This window comes from Jaculus jaculus, chromosome 3, assembly GCF_020740685.1.
Source record: "Jaculus jaculus isolate mJacJac1 chromosome 3, mJacJac1.mat.Y.cur, whole genome shotgun sequence".
Taxonomy (NCBI): Eukaryota; Metazoa; Chordata; class Mammalia; order Rodentia; family Dipodidae; genus Jaculus; species Jaculus jaculus.
The window spans coordinates 132727408-132740790 of record NC_059104.1 but is presented as its reverse complement, the minus strand read 5'-3'; the positions used below and the strand labels follow the sequence as shown (position 1 = coordinate 132740790).

Sequence of the window (13383 nt, the reverse complement as noted above, 5' to 3'; positions counted from 1 at the left end):
GTACTTCAGATCTCCTCCCATGCATTGTGGGATGTAGCTTCTGATGATTTTTTTTTAACAATATGCCTTCTTGGTTCTCCTGACTGCATTGTAAATTCTTCCCCCACCCCTTCACAGTTATGACCATTTGGCTTTTTGCAGTATTTAATGTGACTATCTTTTCTAATACATTCATTTCCAACTTATTCATATTTTTGTCTCAGTTGACTGGTTGCATTTGTCTAGCATTGAGTTAGATGCTTAATTTGTGCACTTGTTTGTTTTTATGTTTAAGATGTCAGCTGTGGTTTTATTCCTACCCTTGTGGATTGATAGATCTTCATTAGCATGATAGCCTGGAAATTGTGCAAAATGGGTTTGCGTTATTTCCTTTCACCCAAGAATATATTTAACAGAATTTAATCTTATTTTCCAGATTATAAGCCCTTTTTAATTTTCATAGTATGGTTAGTTTTTATTTTATTGCATTATGACCACAGAGTATTGTTTATATGATTTCTATGCGAAGGGACTTACTGACATTTCCCTTTGAACCTAATGTATTATTTTCATACGTATCTTCTATAGCCTCGAAACATAGTCCTGTGCTCTATATCATGGTACAGTCAATATGTTTGAGACACATGTATTTGTCTTCTTACATGTCTCAAACTAAGTGGCTATCACAGTGTCCAAGGTACATCTCCCCTTGACTGTGGTTTCTATTCTGTGGAGGTTCTGGTGATGTATGGCAGATGTAAAAATGATTAGGGCATCCTATGCAAACTGCACTCTGTGGTTTTGGTGTCTCTTTTTGTTTAACATTTCTGGCCTAGTTCAATCTTACTTGAAATCAGAAGTACAACACTGATTTCTTTTCCTCTTGTGGGTTTCATGGTTTTAAGCCTTCCTGTCAGTCTCATCCTTTCTGAATTATTCTCATTTAGATGTGAGCCATTCCACTGTGGAACTGTCTTGTTAAAAAATGAGCAAAATTGGGCTGGAGAGATGGCTTAGCGGTTAAGCGATTGCCTGTGAAGCCAAATGACCCCAGTTCGAGGCTTGATTCCCCAGGACCCACGTTAGCCAGATGCACAAGGGGGTGCACACATCTGAAGTTCGTTTGCAGTGGCTAAAAGCCCTGGCACGCCCATTCCCCCTCCTTCTCCCTCTCCCTCCCTCCCCTTCCCCCTCTCTCTCTGCCTCTTTCTCTCTCTGTCTGTTGCTCTCAAATAAATAAGTAAAAATAAACAAAAAAAATTTTTTTAAGAAAAAAATTCACTTAAACTTACTGATGTGGTGGCCTCGCTTGCTTTCATCTCTGTTTATTAGTTTGTGTTATATCTACCATCTGATTGTATGTATATGGGGGGGAGGGCAATCCTTTAATAGCTTTTTCTAATATTTTATTTTTATTTATTTATTTATTTGACAGAAAGAGGAGGGAGAGAGAGAGAATGGGCACTCCAAGGCCTCTAGCCACTGCAAACAAAATCCATGCACCATCTTCTGCATCTGGCTAACGTGGATTCTGGTGAATCAAACATGGGTCCTTTGGCTTTGCAGGCAAATGCCTTAACCACTAAGCCATTCTTCCAGCCCTTATTTATTTTTTTGAGATTCATTTTTATTTATTTATTATAGACAGAGTGAGAGTATAAACGGGCATGCCAGGGCTTCCAGCCACTGCAAACGAACCCCAGACACAGGCGCCACCATGTGCATGTGGCTTACGTGGGACCTGGAGAAGCAAACCTGGATCCTTAGGCTTCGTAAGCATGTGCCTTAACCTCTAAGCCATCTCTCCAGCCCCATTTAACAGCTTTTAAATATTTTTAAGGATTTTATTGATTTATTTATTCATTTATTTATTTAAGAGGGAAAGCAGCAGAGAAAGACAGAGAGGGCCTGCCAGGGCCTCTAGCCACTGCAAATGATCTCCAGATGCGCCCCCTTGTACATCTACTTACGTGGGTCCTAGAGAATCGAACCAGGATCCTTTGGCTTTGCAGGCAAATGCCTTAACCATCTCTCCAGCTGCCCCCTTTTTCTAAAATATTTTAAAAATATTAATTATTAATATTAAAATAAATAATGATAAATAAATTATTAATATTAAATATTTTTATTAATTCTTTTGTTACTGTACAAAATAATGACTTTAATCATGATGTTTCCTACATGCATATAATTTTTTTTCTTTTTTTTTTTTTTTTGGTTTTTCAAGGCAGGGTTTCACTCTAGCCCAGGCTAACCTGGAATTCACTATGTGTCTCAGGCTGGCCTCAAACTCACAGTGATCCTCCTACCTCTGCCTCCCAAGTGCTGAGATTAAAGGCATACACCACCACGCCCAGCTCACAGATTTAATTTTTAACTTCTCAGGGTATTTAGAAGGGCCTATACTTTTCTGTCAATGGTCATCTTCAAACCAACACTTTTTGCTGCTGGATTTGTCAGCTTTCCATGTTTTCCTTTGGTGTTCCTTCTTGACTCTGCAGAGCAATTGGTGAGCTGATTCTATTGTCCTCATTTTTCTTCCTACTCCATTGATGTTCCTTTTGACTCTCTTCATTTTGTCATATAACATGGATGGCAATTACATGTACCCTGTCACATTTATCTCTGCTTTTGTTTTCATCTTTAAAAAGACATGCCTTTTCCCTGTGTCCCCATCAACTTTTATTCAAATGAAACCTGTCCCCTATTATGTGGCATATATAGTTATTTGTCAACCAGAATGGAACACTGTCTTCAATGTGGCAAAAATGTTCTCATTAATTATCATGTAACAACCCACAATAACCAGCATCCCCTTGATTGTTCTGCAATTATTAAAAGTAGTGAACCTTTTTTTTTTTTTTGAGGCAAGCCCAACAGACTGACTTTTTCCATGCAAGAGTGAGAGTGAGATATAGAGTGAGAGAGATAATTAGCACACCAGAGCTTCTAATCACTGTAATAAAACTCCAGATGCGTGTGCCTCTTTGTGCACAAGTGTGACCCAGTGCATTTGCGTCACTGTGTGTCTGGTTTAAGTGGTTCCTGGAGAGTCAAACATAAGTTCATAGGATTCGCAGGCAGGTGCCTTAACCACTTGGCCATCTCTCCAGCCCAGTGAACCATATTTAAAGATGAATTTCAGTCCTAAAGATAGAATTCACATGCAACAAAGTATTTCATGGGTCAAGTACAAAAGTCAGTTGTTATGCAAGAATGTTGTCTTACCACTTGTGTTCTGTTGCACTGTTGACATCTTAAACATAATTAAAAATGCCAAGTGGTCACACAGAGAACACTGACAAAATTGAGGTTCTGTTTCTGTCTTTAGTTTCTGTGCTATCACTGATTAAGCTACTGTTTAAACAGGAATATAGTGTACCATAGAGAGAGCCTGCACCCAAAGGGGTTCTGAATAACTCTAGACATCATGAACTTACTATCAGATATGCACATGTGCCTTTCTGCATAATGAAGACTTCTCCAATCAACTACCATGAGTACTTAATACAAATGTGCTCATCTGAAGTTTATCTACATTACTAAAAAGCAACAGTAATAGGAAAAAATTGCTTAGAAATTTGACCAACCAAAGACGTTTTTAAGAAGGAGTTTTTATTTATTTATTTTTTGACCAGCTCCATTTAAAAGTTCTATAGCTGCTGCACATGGTGGCACACGCCTTTAATCCCAGCACTTGGGAGGCAGAGGTAGGAGGATTGTTGTGAGTTCAAGGCCACTCTGAGACAACATGGTGAATTCTTGGCGAGCCCTGTGTCACCTTGCCCTGTGGCAGTCTCTTTTGAAATTATTTGTCAAGGGGATACTGGTTATTGTGGGTTGTTACATGATAATTAATGAGAACGTTTTTGCCACATTAAAGACAGTGGTCCATTCTGGTTGACAAATAATTAAGTACTCTATCCGTTCTCTCTCTCTCTTGTTCACTATTCCTTTCCTTCTCTCTCTCCTTCCCTTTCTCCCTGTTTTTTTTTTTTTTTGGAGGGGTGCTTACTTTGGGGTTCTTTTTTTCTTTTTGGAGACAGGGTCTCACTATAGCCCAGGCTGTCCATGAACTCACTTTGTAGCTTAGGCTGGCTTTTAACTCATGGCCATCCTCCTACCTCAGCCTCCTGAGTGCTGGAATTACAGACATGATCCAAAATTTTGCTGTTTTGTTTTTGGAGACAGGGTATCATGTGGCCCAGGCTGGCCTCAAACTCACCAGGCTGTCAAGGAATACCCTGAACTTCTGATCCTTTGAAACTTCTAACTCATGGTATATGGTATGTTTTTGTCTGCTGTTTGCCTTAATATGTTGTCATGCATTTTCTATTTTTTTTTCTTTATTTGCTTTTTCAAGGTAGTGTCTTGCTTAGGCCAGGCTGATCTGGAATTTGCTATGTAATTTCACGCTGGCCTTGAACTCACAGTAACCCTCCTACCTCAGCCTGCCAAGTTCTGGGATTAAAGGCATGCTCATCTTTGTTTTCTATCCATCCTTCCTCCCTCAGTAGCAGTGCAAAGGTTCCAGGCGTGCTTACGTGCACACCTCCTTTAGCTCCATGCTGCAGTGTGCCCAGACAGCAAGAGCGGCAGGCTGGTGGAGCAGGTGGAGGATCTGTGTACGTGGGACTCACTGCCTTGCGCCTCTGCTCTGAAGCAGAGTACGGGTTAGTAGACATATCTTCCCCTTGTAGTCCTCTTGATCTTTCTCTCTCTTGCCTGCTGATGCTTTGTCCTCAGCTGATTCCTTTGTCCCTTCCCCTGACAACCCTGGGGAGCACTCAAGACCTCTGTCCTCAACAGCCAACACTGTGAGTTACCACATCTTAGACTTATCCTTACCACTTCCCTCCTTTGGAAAATTAAAGCCAGTCAACCTCAGCTCTGTTCTTGTCCCGTAGAAACCCTACTGCCCTCTCTTAGACACTGCCCTGATGCAACTGTGAGCTCTGGCAACACTCCAAATCCCAGCACCTGCTGATGTTTTCTTGGGAGCCTAATCTTCACTTAGGTGCAAATGGAGGTCTGTTGCACTGATGGTCCCAGTGGGCTATAATCATAGGCTGTGGATTGGCTCTTCACTCTCCTGGGAATTATATCATATCATTGTTTTCAGAGAAACATACTCCAATATACTACCTTGATGGCTGCCACCATCCTTCCTACAAGACTCCTCCATCATTCAACCATGACTTTAAAAATACAATTTAGGTAAAGTCATAAGAAAAATCTTCAATAGGAACAGCTTCTTGCCCATTGCAAATAAATTAGAAGAACACTATCCTTTTATAAATGAGAAGCCCTAATTAATCAGTGAAGAAAATCATTATAAAATGGAATAAAAGATAGAGTGAATGTGCGGTAGAAGCTGGGAGTTCTGAGTGGCAGTACCCAGCATCAGCTGTGGCTTCCGCGAGTCCTGGTAGCCAGATGTCAACAAACAACACAGGTGGCAGGTATCTGCCTAGTGGGGAATGCAAATGGGATGCATGTGCACTCACCAGTGCGAGGATAGAACGGCCTGGGACTGGCCTTCCCAACTCAGCCCTATCCTGGGCGCTTTGCCCCTTCATCAAAAACAAACCCAAATGTTCTCTCCTTCCTCATAGTGTGTGAGGCTTTCTGCTACTAATGACTGTTAAAATCGTAAGACATTAGAATGATTTTTGCAGGACTTTGTAAAATGACAAGATGTAGACCTAGACTTAACTATATAGGAAAAGTAAACAGTATGTCTAAAATTGTCTAAAAAAGTAACAGGGTGGCGGTGGGGACTGAAAGTGCACACACACACAAAATAATAAGTTATCAATGACAGCAATTACATAATTATATTTACGCATTATATCATATTCATATCATATATTTAAAGATTATATAATTATATAAGTAAGTTTATATTAAAATGTTTTATTACAGAAGATAAAATATATAGCAATTAATAATAAAATAAAAATCATAGGTACCCAAAGATATATACATGCTGCTTTCAGCCTGTGAATCCACACTGCTCTGCCCCTGGATGTCCACTGTGTACTGCATCATTGAGGTTTTGGGGAGTAATGGAAGTCTTGAATATCATACTGGCTCTTATGACTAAACAAGAACCAAAGCCACAAGCTCTGAAAATCACATTTCTACTTGAACAGACACTGAAGAGTTCCAGTAAATTTCTGTAACTTGGGAGCCTGGAACCAAGAAAGTGATTAGGTGGCTCCATCCCTCAGCTACCAGGAGAAAAAACTGGCATTTTCTTGTCACAGGCAGCACCCCACACAGGCTACCTAAGAAAGCACTGTTCTTGCTTTACTTAACCCTGGCTTCAATCCCCTCCCAGGAGAGCATTCTAGAGGGAACTCATACCCACACTCACTGGACTATGGCTTTCATACTCATAGGGAAGATTCCAGGAATTAGAAAACATTCAGATTTGCATCACTCTCTGGGCCCCCACTGGGAGCCTGCTAAGCTTTCTGCCCAGTTAGCCCTTAACCCTACATAATCTTCTCCTAGGACTCGTGGGAATCTGTGCCATGGTCTGTGAGCATCCCAGAAGTTACCACCAGCTGTCTTTCTGCACATCCTGAGGTCCTGGTGGGAAGCTGAATATTCATTCTTGGTGTGCTAGAAAGTGCGGTCACTTGTAAGGTGCCCTGTGTTTTATCCCCTTAAATCAACTTTGTCTTCTCTTACTTGTCTAAGAGTAGCTTGCTGGAATCAGACCCACATCAGACAGTATAAAGTGTGCAAGAATCATGGGCATCATCAGAACGAGCCAGAACAGGAGCTGATTCAATGTGACCACCACAGATATCCAGAATATTCTCCTAAATATCAGTCTTACCATTGTGTGCTCAAATACTCAGGCCTTCCAAGTTTTCCCATAATCCAATATACCCACACCCTGATAAAAGACATTTAGACGTACTCAGGAAGAACACCACATGACACTGAAGCCAAGGACCTATCAGCTGAGAAACCAAGAGGCTCAGCAAACCAGATGAGAGGACAGGGTGATACAGAGTCTCCACATGGCTCCCAGAAGGAATGAGCCCTCCCAACAGCTTGATCTCAGATTTCCAGCCTTCAGAGCTATTGGAAAATGAATTCACACCATTTGTTCATGCCAACAAGCCTGTAGTTTCTTGTGTTGGGAGCCTGAGGAAAGCAATGTAGTCACATTCTGTATCCTTTTGTGTATGTTTCTATTGCATATGTAAAAGGTCATTGCTGGGCATTACTACAGTTCTCACTTAGTTCTAATAAAGTAGTGGTGGGAAGTAAGGCCTTTACGAGTGATTAATATCTTCCTCGAAAGACTGAGTTAGTTCTCTTGAGAGCAGATTAGTACAAAAGAAGTCAGCATTTTGTCCCCCTCTCTCTTCCACACATGCCCCTTGGCTTCTACTCCTCCCTGTTCACGGCCCTCTCCAGAAGCCAAGCAGATGCTACTGCCATGCTACAGAACCAAGACCAAAATAACCTCTTTTCTCCTTAAATATCCAAGCTCTGTTCTGTTCTAGCCACTAAAAATGCACAAAGACAGAGATATGACCTTGTAACAGCAAACCACAAGAAAATAACTGTTCAGATGGTCATCAGTACGGGAATGAGTAGGGCATGGAGGCCGAAGAAGCCTCAGTCAGCCAACAAGTTGAAGAAGATACTCCCCATGGCACAGGGCCACAAGACACTCTGAACTGTCGGCAGCACCTCCTACTATCTTTCAGATGTTGTAAAGTCAGCCAGAGGGAGGATAGCCAGAATCTCGAGGCCTGTCCCACCCCAGGGTTTGATCATACACCTGCAATGACCATGTGGTATCAGAAGTAGACATAGTGTTTCCCTACAAGCCTAAATGTAGAACAAAGAGGAATACTCCAGTCTCAAGAATTGCATGACCTCATATTCTACAGAGGGCACCAAGGGAAGCAGAAGGACCACCAGGTCATCTGAGACAGGAAATCTGAGGCAAACACAACAAACCTCGGAAGGCAATGAAAGATAGTAGGAAGGGAACTGGGAACAATCTCAGTGGCACTATGTTTCCCTAGGCTCTCAGAAAGGAAAAGTGACCTTCTTCCAACAGGGGACCTACCTGGGGAAGCACTACAGAGGTATGGTCAAAATTAACCAGAGCAGAGGCCATGGAGATGGCTTAGCAGGCAAGTGCACTTCTCACGAGCATGAGGACATGAGTTTGATCCCCAGAACTCACATAAACATCCAGGCAAAGCTGTACATGTCTGTAATCCCACAGCTGAAGAAGGCAGAGATGGGAGGATCCCTGCGGCTCACTGGTTAACCAGTCTGGCCAAGGAAACAGCAGGTTCAGAAAGAGAGACTGTCTCAAGGAAATAAAGCAGAACACCAATAGAAGATGCAATGTTACACACATGTGCATAAGATGAACACATCTACACACACATGCAAACACAATCACGACAAAGACTGAAGAAAGGAAAAGATCATGTAACAGTGGGGAAAGGAACAGACATTAGAACATTTCAGGAAGCCACTGTATTCTGTAACACTACAAATGATAGAAGAGAAAGTTCCATGAATACAGAAAAGTTGTAAGAAGGCATGTCTCCAAAAAAATTCATGAAATTATCCCACAGGAAAAAGAGCAACGAAAGGACATCAAGATCACATACTACACAGGGTTCTGTAAGAGAGAAAGAGGAGTCTGAGCAGCATGTCATCTCTCCTGACAACACAAGAATTCCCAAAGCATGGCTCACAGTACAGATCCGTTACTGTCACTGCAAAATGAATTAAGAGACACTAGGAAAAAAAACATGGGAAAAATTGCAAATCAAAATTAGAAATATTCAGAAATTAGGTGACAGAACTCTGGTAAGAATTTAAAATGTTTTCTCAATAATCCTGAAATTTATTTCTGGAATTGAGTCTCATCCTGACAGAATACAATAGCAAGTAAACAGAACAATTCCAGTCAGTTGGTCTCAGTGTGTAGTAGATGAGGCTGTAATGCTCTGATGTGCATTTTGAATTGCCTGTGGAATAGCCATCTAAACAAGCCTTAATAAATCTAAAAGATCTGAGATCATGTCATCTTTTTTTTGTGGGGGGGAGGGAGGTTTCAACATAAGGTCTCACTCTAGCACAAACTGACCTGGATTTCACTATGTAATCTCATGATGGCCTTGAACTCACAGTGATCCTTCTACCTCTGCCTCCCAAGTACTGGGATTAAAGGTGTGTGCCACCACAACCAGCCTTAAAGTATGTTCTTCAGTGCTGGAGAGATGGCTTAGCAGTTAAGGTGCTTGCCTGCAAAGCCTAAGGACCCAGGTTCGGCTCTCCAGAGCCCACATAAGCCAGAAGAACATGGTGGCACATGTGCATGGACTTCTTTTGCAGTGGCTAGAGGCCCTGGTGTGCCCATTCCCCCCCCCCCGGTCTTTAGTAAATAAATAAAAATAAATTCAAAAAATAAAATGAGATAAAGCAAAAAAAAAAAAAAAAGTATGTTCTTTGACCATAATGAAATCATGCTAAACCCAGCAACTAAGCAACCACGGGAAAAATCTCAAAATACTTGGAAATTAACCAACAAACATTTATATGATCCATATAGGTCACAGAAGAAATCTCAAGGTAAGCAACATACACAACTAAAGCTCAATGAACCATGCCAAATAAGTGACAGGATTAAATAAATACCAGAGGAGAAATACCATGCTCATGGATTGAAAACCTAACATGGTGAAAATGTCAGTTTTGCCTGAACTAATCAGTAGGTTTCAAAAGTCCTGTCAAAATTTGTAAAGGTTTTGTAGATACAGGCAAACTTATTTTATTTCACTGAGAAAGATAAAAGCCCTAAAATAACCAAATAATTATGAAAAAGAATAAAGAAGAATGGCCCTGCTTGATATTAAGACATACTGTAGAGACGCAGTAGTCAACACAGTATGCAAGTGACTCACACAAATGTGCCCAACTTGTTTACAAAAATCAAAATTAATTCAATAGAGGAAAAAAGTCTTTTCAATAAATGGTGTTGGAGCATTCATAGAGAAGGGAGGAGAAGGAAAAAAAGAGAGACTGATTTAACCTAAATCTTATACTTTACCTCCATCCCCACACCAAAGAAAAACTCAATATAAATCATGGATTTAAATGCCAAAAAAATAGTCAAAATTCTAGAAAATAATCTGGGTAGAAGACAACGTTCAAGGATTAAGCGAAGTAGTTAAAATACAGTGCCAAATTACATATACTTCAAAGGATCAAAGGGGAAAATGATAGAGGCTAGATCTTGTCAGAATAAAAACCTTTTCTCTGCAAAAGTTAAACTTAAGACAAATTACAGGCAAAAATATTTGAAAATCATAGTAAAGAGCTTTCACAAAGTGCCTTCAAAAACATAAAAGAAAAAATAGGAAATTTAATTAGGGAATAAAATTCCAGGAAACAAAGAAACACTACATTCAAGAAGAGGTACAAGTGGGAAATGATCATGTGAAAATATGTCCAACAGTACTATTAGCCATTAGAAAAACACAAAGCAAAACCTCAAGGAGATATCATATCACATCTATAAGAATGGCTCAAATAGGTTCCCTGCAAGTTATCCTGGCAGGCGAGCGATGCGGGCCCTCTCAGTCACATCCCGGCGTTCCCACGTGCTCGGGACTCTCACTCCGCAGCCTTTAGGCTCCTGGACCCAGCTCGGCTGTGCACACGTTCCCTGGCAGCAGGACGATGGCGGAGCGTGGGGAACTTGACCTGACCGGTGCCAAGCAGAACACCGGCGTGTGGCTAGTGAAGGTTCCCAAGTACTTGTCACAGCAGTGGGCTAAAGCCCCTGGAAGAGGTGACATTGGCAAACTGCGGTCGCCAAGAGTCAAGGTAGGACTGAGGTGTCGTTTACCTTGATGGAGGAGCTTGCAAACATTCAGGACCTCCGTGGCAAGCCGGCTTTAGTGAGCGCTCCTAGAGAGCATCCATTTGTCTTGCAAAGCATCGGAGGACAGACTTTAACAGTGTTCACTGAGAGCTCCTTGGACAAAGTCACGTTGGAAGGAATCGTGGTACAAAGAGCCGAATGCTGACCTGCTGCCAGTGAAAACTACATGAGACTAAAGCGATTGCAAATTGAAGAATCCTCCAAACCGGTAAGGCTGTCACAGCAACAAGACAAGGTTGTAATGACCAACTACAAGCCAGTTGCTAACCATCAGTACAATATTGAATGTGAGAGGAAGAAGAAAGAAGACGGAAAGAGAGCTCGGGCAGACAAACAACGTGTTCTAGACATGCTCTTTCAGCCTTTGAGAAACATTAGTATTATAATCTGAAGGGCTTGGTGGACATCACAAAACAGCCCGTGGGTTACCTGAAAGAAATCTTGAAAGAAATTGGTATTCATAATGGGAAAGGGGTCCACAAGAACACCTGGGAGCTGAAGCCAGAGTACAGGCATTATCAAGGGGAAGAAAAGAGTGACTGAGCAGACCTTGTCGCTGGTGGAACCGCTGAGGGTGACACTGAGCGGCCGGCTCAGCTCCAGAGCACTGCACACCCGGGAGCGCCAGAGTGAAACACTGGTTCTTGATCTCCTCTCAGGAAAACTCTTAACCCTATAATTCCATAAAGATTTTTTTAACCCTTTTAAAAATTTAAAAAAAAAAAAGAATGGCTCAACTAAAAAGCCATGATAACTCCAAATGCAGGCAAGAAAGAAAGAACACTGGGCCACTTACAGTGTGAGTGGGAATGTAAGGTGGTATTACCATTCAGGAAAATAGTCTGATACTTCTTTTCAAATTAAAAATGTTTTTTTTTCTTTTTTAACAATACAGCTCAGCAACTACAGGTAACTGACCCCAGAGGAATAAAAACTCACTTATATACAAAAACTTTCCTCTGGTAGTATCACCATACCCTATCTAAAGCTATATTACAAAGCCACAGTGACAAAAACAGCCTGGTACTGGAATAAAAACAGAAACATAGACCAATGCAACAAAATGGACGACCCAGACCTTAGATCAAGTAACTATACCTATTTTATCTTTAACAAAGGTACCAATAATGTAGACTGGAGAAAAGACAGCATCTTCAACAAATAGTGTTGGACAAATTGGATGACCATATGTAGAAAAATGAAATTAGACCCATTTGTTTTACCATACATAAAAATCAAGTCCAGGTCTGGAGAGACGGCTTAGCGGTTAAGTGCTTGCTTGTGAAGCCTAAGGACCCCGGTTCAAGGCTCGGTTCCCCAGGACCCACGTTAGCCAGATACACAAGGGGGCACACGTGTCTGGAGTTCGTTTGCAGTGGCTGGAGGCCCTGGCTCACCCATTCTCTCTCTCTCCCTCTATCTGTCTTTCTCTGTGTGTCTGTCCCTCTCAAACAAATAAATAAATAAATGAACAAAAAATATTTAAAAAAAAAATCAAGTCCAGAGCTGGAGAGATGGCTTAGCAGTTAAGGTGCTTGCCTGCAAAGCCAAAGTATCCCGGTTTGATTCTCCAGTACACACATAAGCCAGATGCACAAGGGGGCTCATGCATCTGGAGTTTATATGCAGTGGCTAGCTTTTACACAGACAAGTATACCATAAGCAGACTCAATAAATAACCCACTGAATGGGAGAAAATCTTTGCCAGCTATACTACTGACAGAAGCCTAATATCTAGAATCTACAAAGAACTCAAAAAACTAAACAAAAAAATCAAACATCCTACTCCCAAAGTGGGCACAATCACAGAAAGACAATCATCACATGGTCTCACTCATCTGCAGTTCCTAATCTGGATCAGCCATACTGATATACCTGAGTGGCATCTCAAGGCTTGGACAATAGGGAGGGTAGAGCTTGGGAGAAGGGGAAGAGTGGGTAGACAGACACAAAACTGAACCCAAATTGAACTGGTACCATAGAATCCTATATCCTGGAAGTCAGACTAAAAGGTGGAACCCTCAAGAGGACCTTAGGGGGAGCACCTGATTCAAAGGACCCTGGAGAGGGTGAGATGAAGACTAATCTTAAATTTGTCCTGTTTATCTTTCTTCTCTATCTTTTTCTTTTCCCTTGGCACTGGCCTATAACTCCCTATACTAGGATAGGATTTATATCCACAATGAGCTGTTGATCAGAGACACCTACTAATCTCCACCCTGAAAAAAAAAAAAAAAAAAAAAAAAAGACAGACTTCTGTCAGAGCACTTCGTTACCCACCAAAGGTTAATGGTAAAACCCTACTACTGAAGAAACCAAATGCTGCACAAACTGGAGAATAACTGGTGAATTCTGAGTAAGTTCTATTGTTTATACTAATGTCAATTTCCTGGTTCACCTTCATTTAGCACTGTCACTAGATACTAATACTGAAAGGCACTGCATGAAGAGTGCAGGGG

General features: G+C 41.3%; 1 protein-coding gene and 1 pseudogene across 3 annotated transcripts in view; one reads left to right on the top strand and one right to left on the bottom strand.

The window, feature by feature from the left end:
- The window catches only part of Apba2 (amyloid beta precursor protein binding family A member 2), a 279036-nt gene that overhangs the window by 181454 nt on the left and 84199 nt on the right, over positions 1-13383 (bottom strand). The window lies entirely within an intron of this gene.
- Positions 10720-11468, top strand: LOC101609085 (annotated as a pseudogene).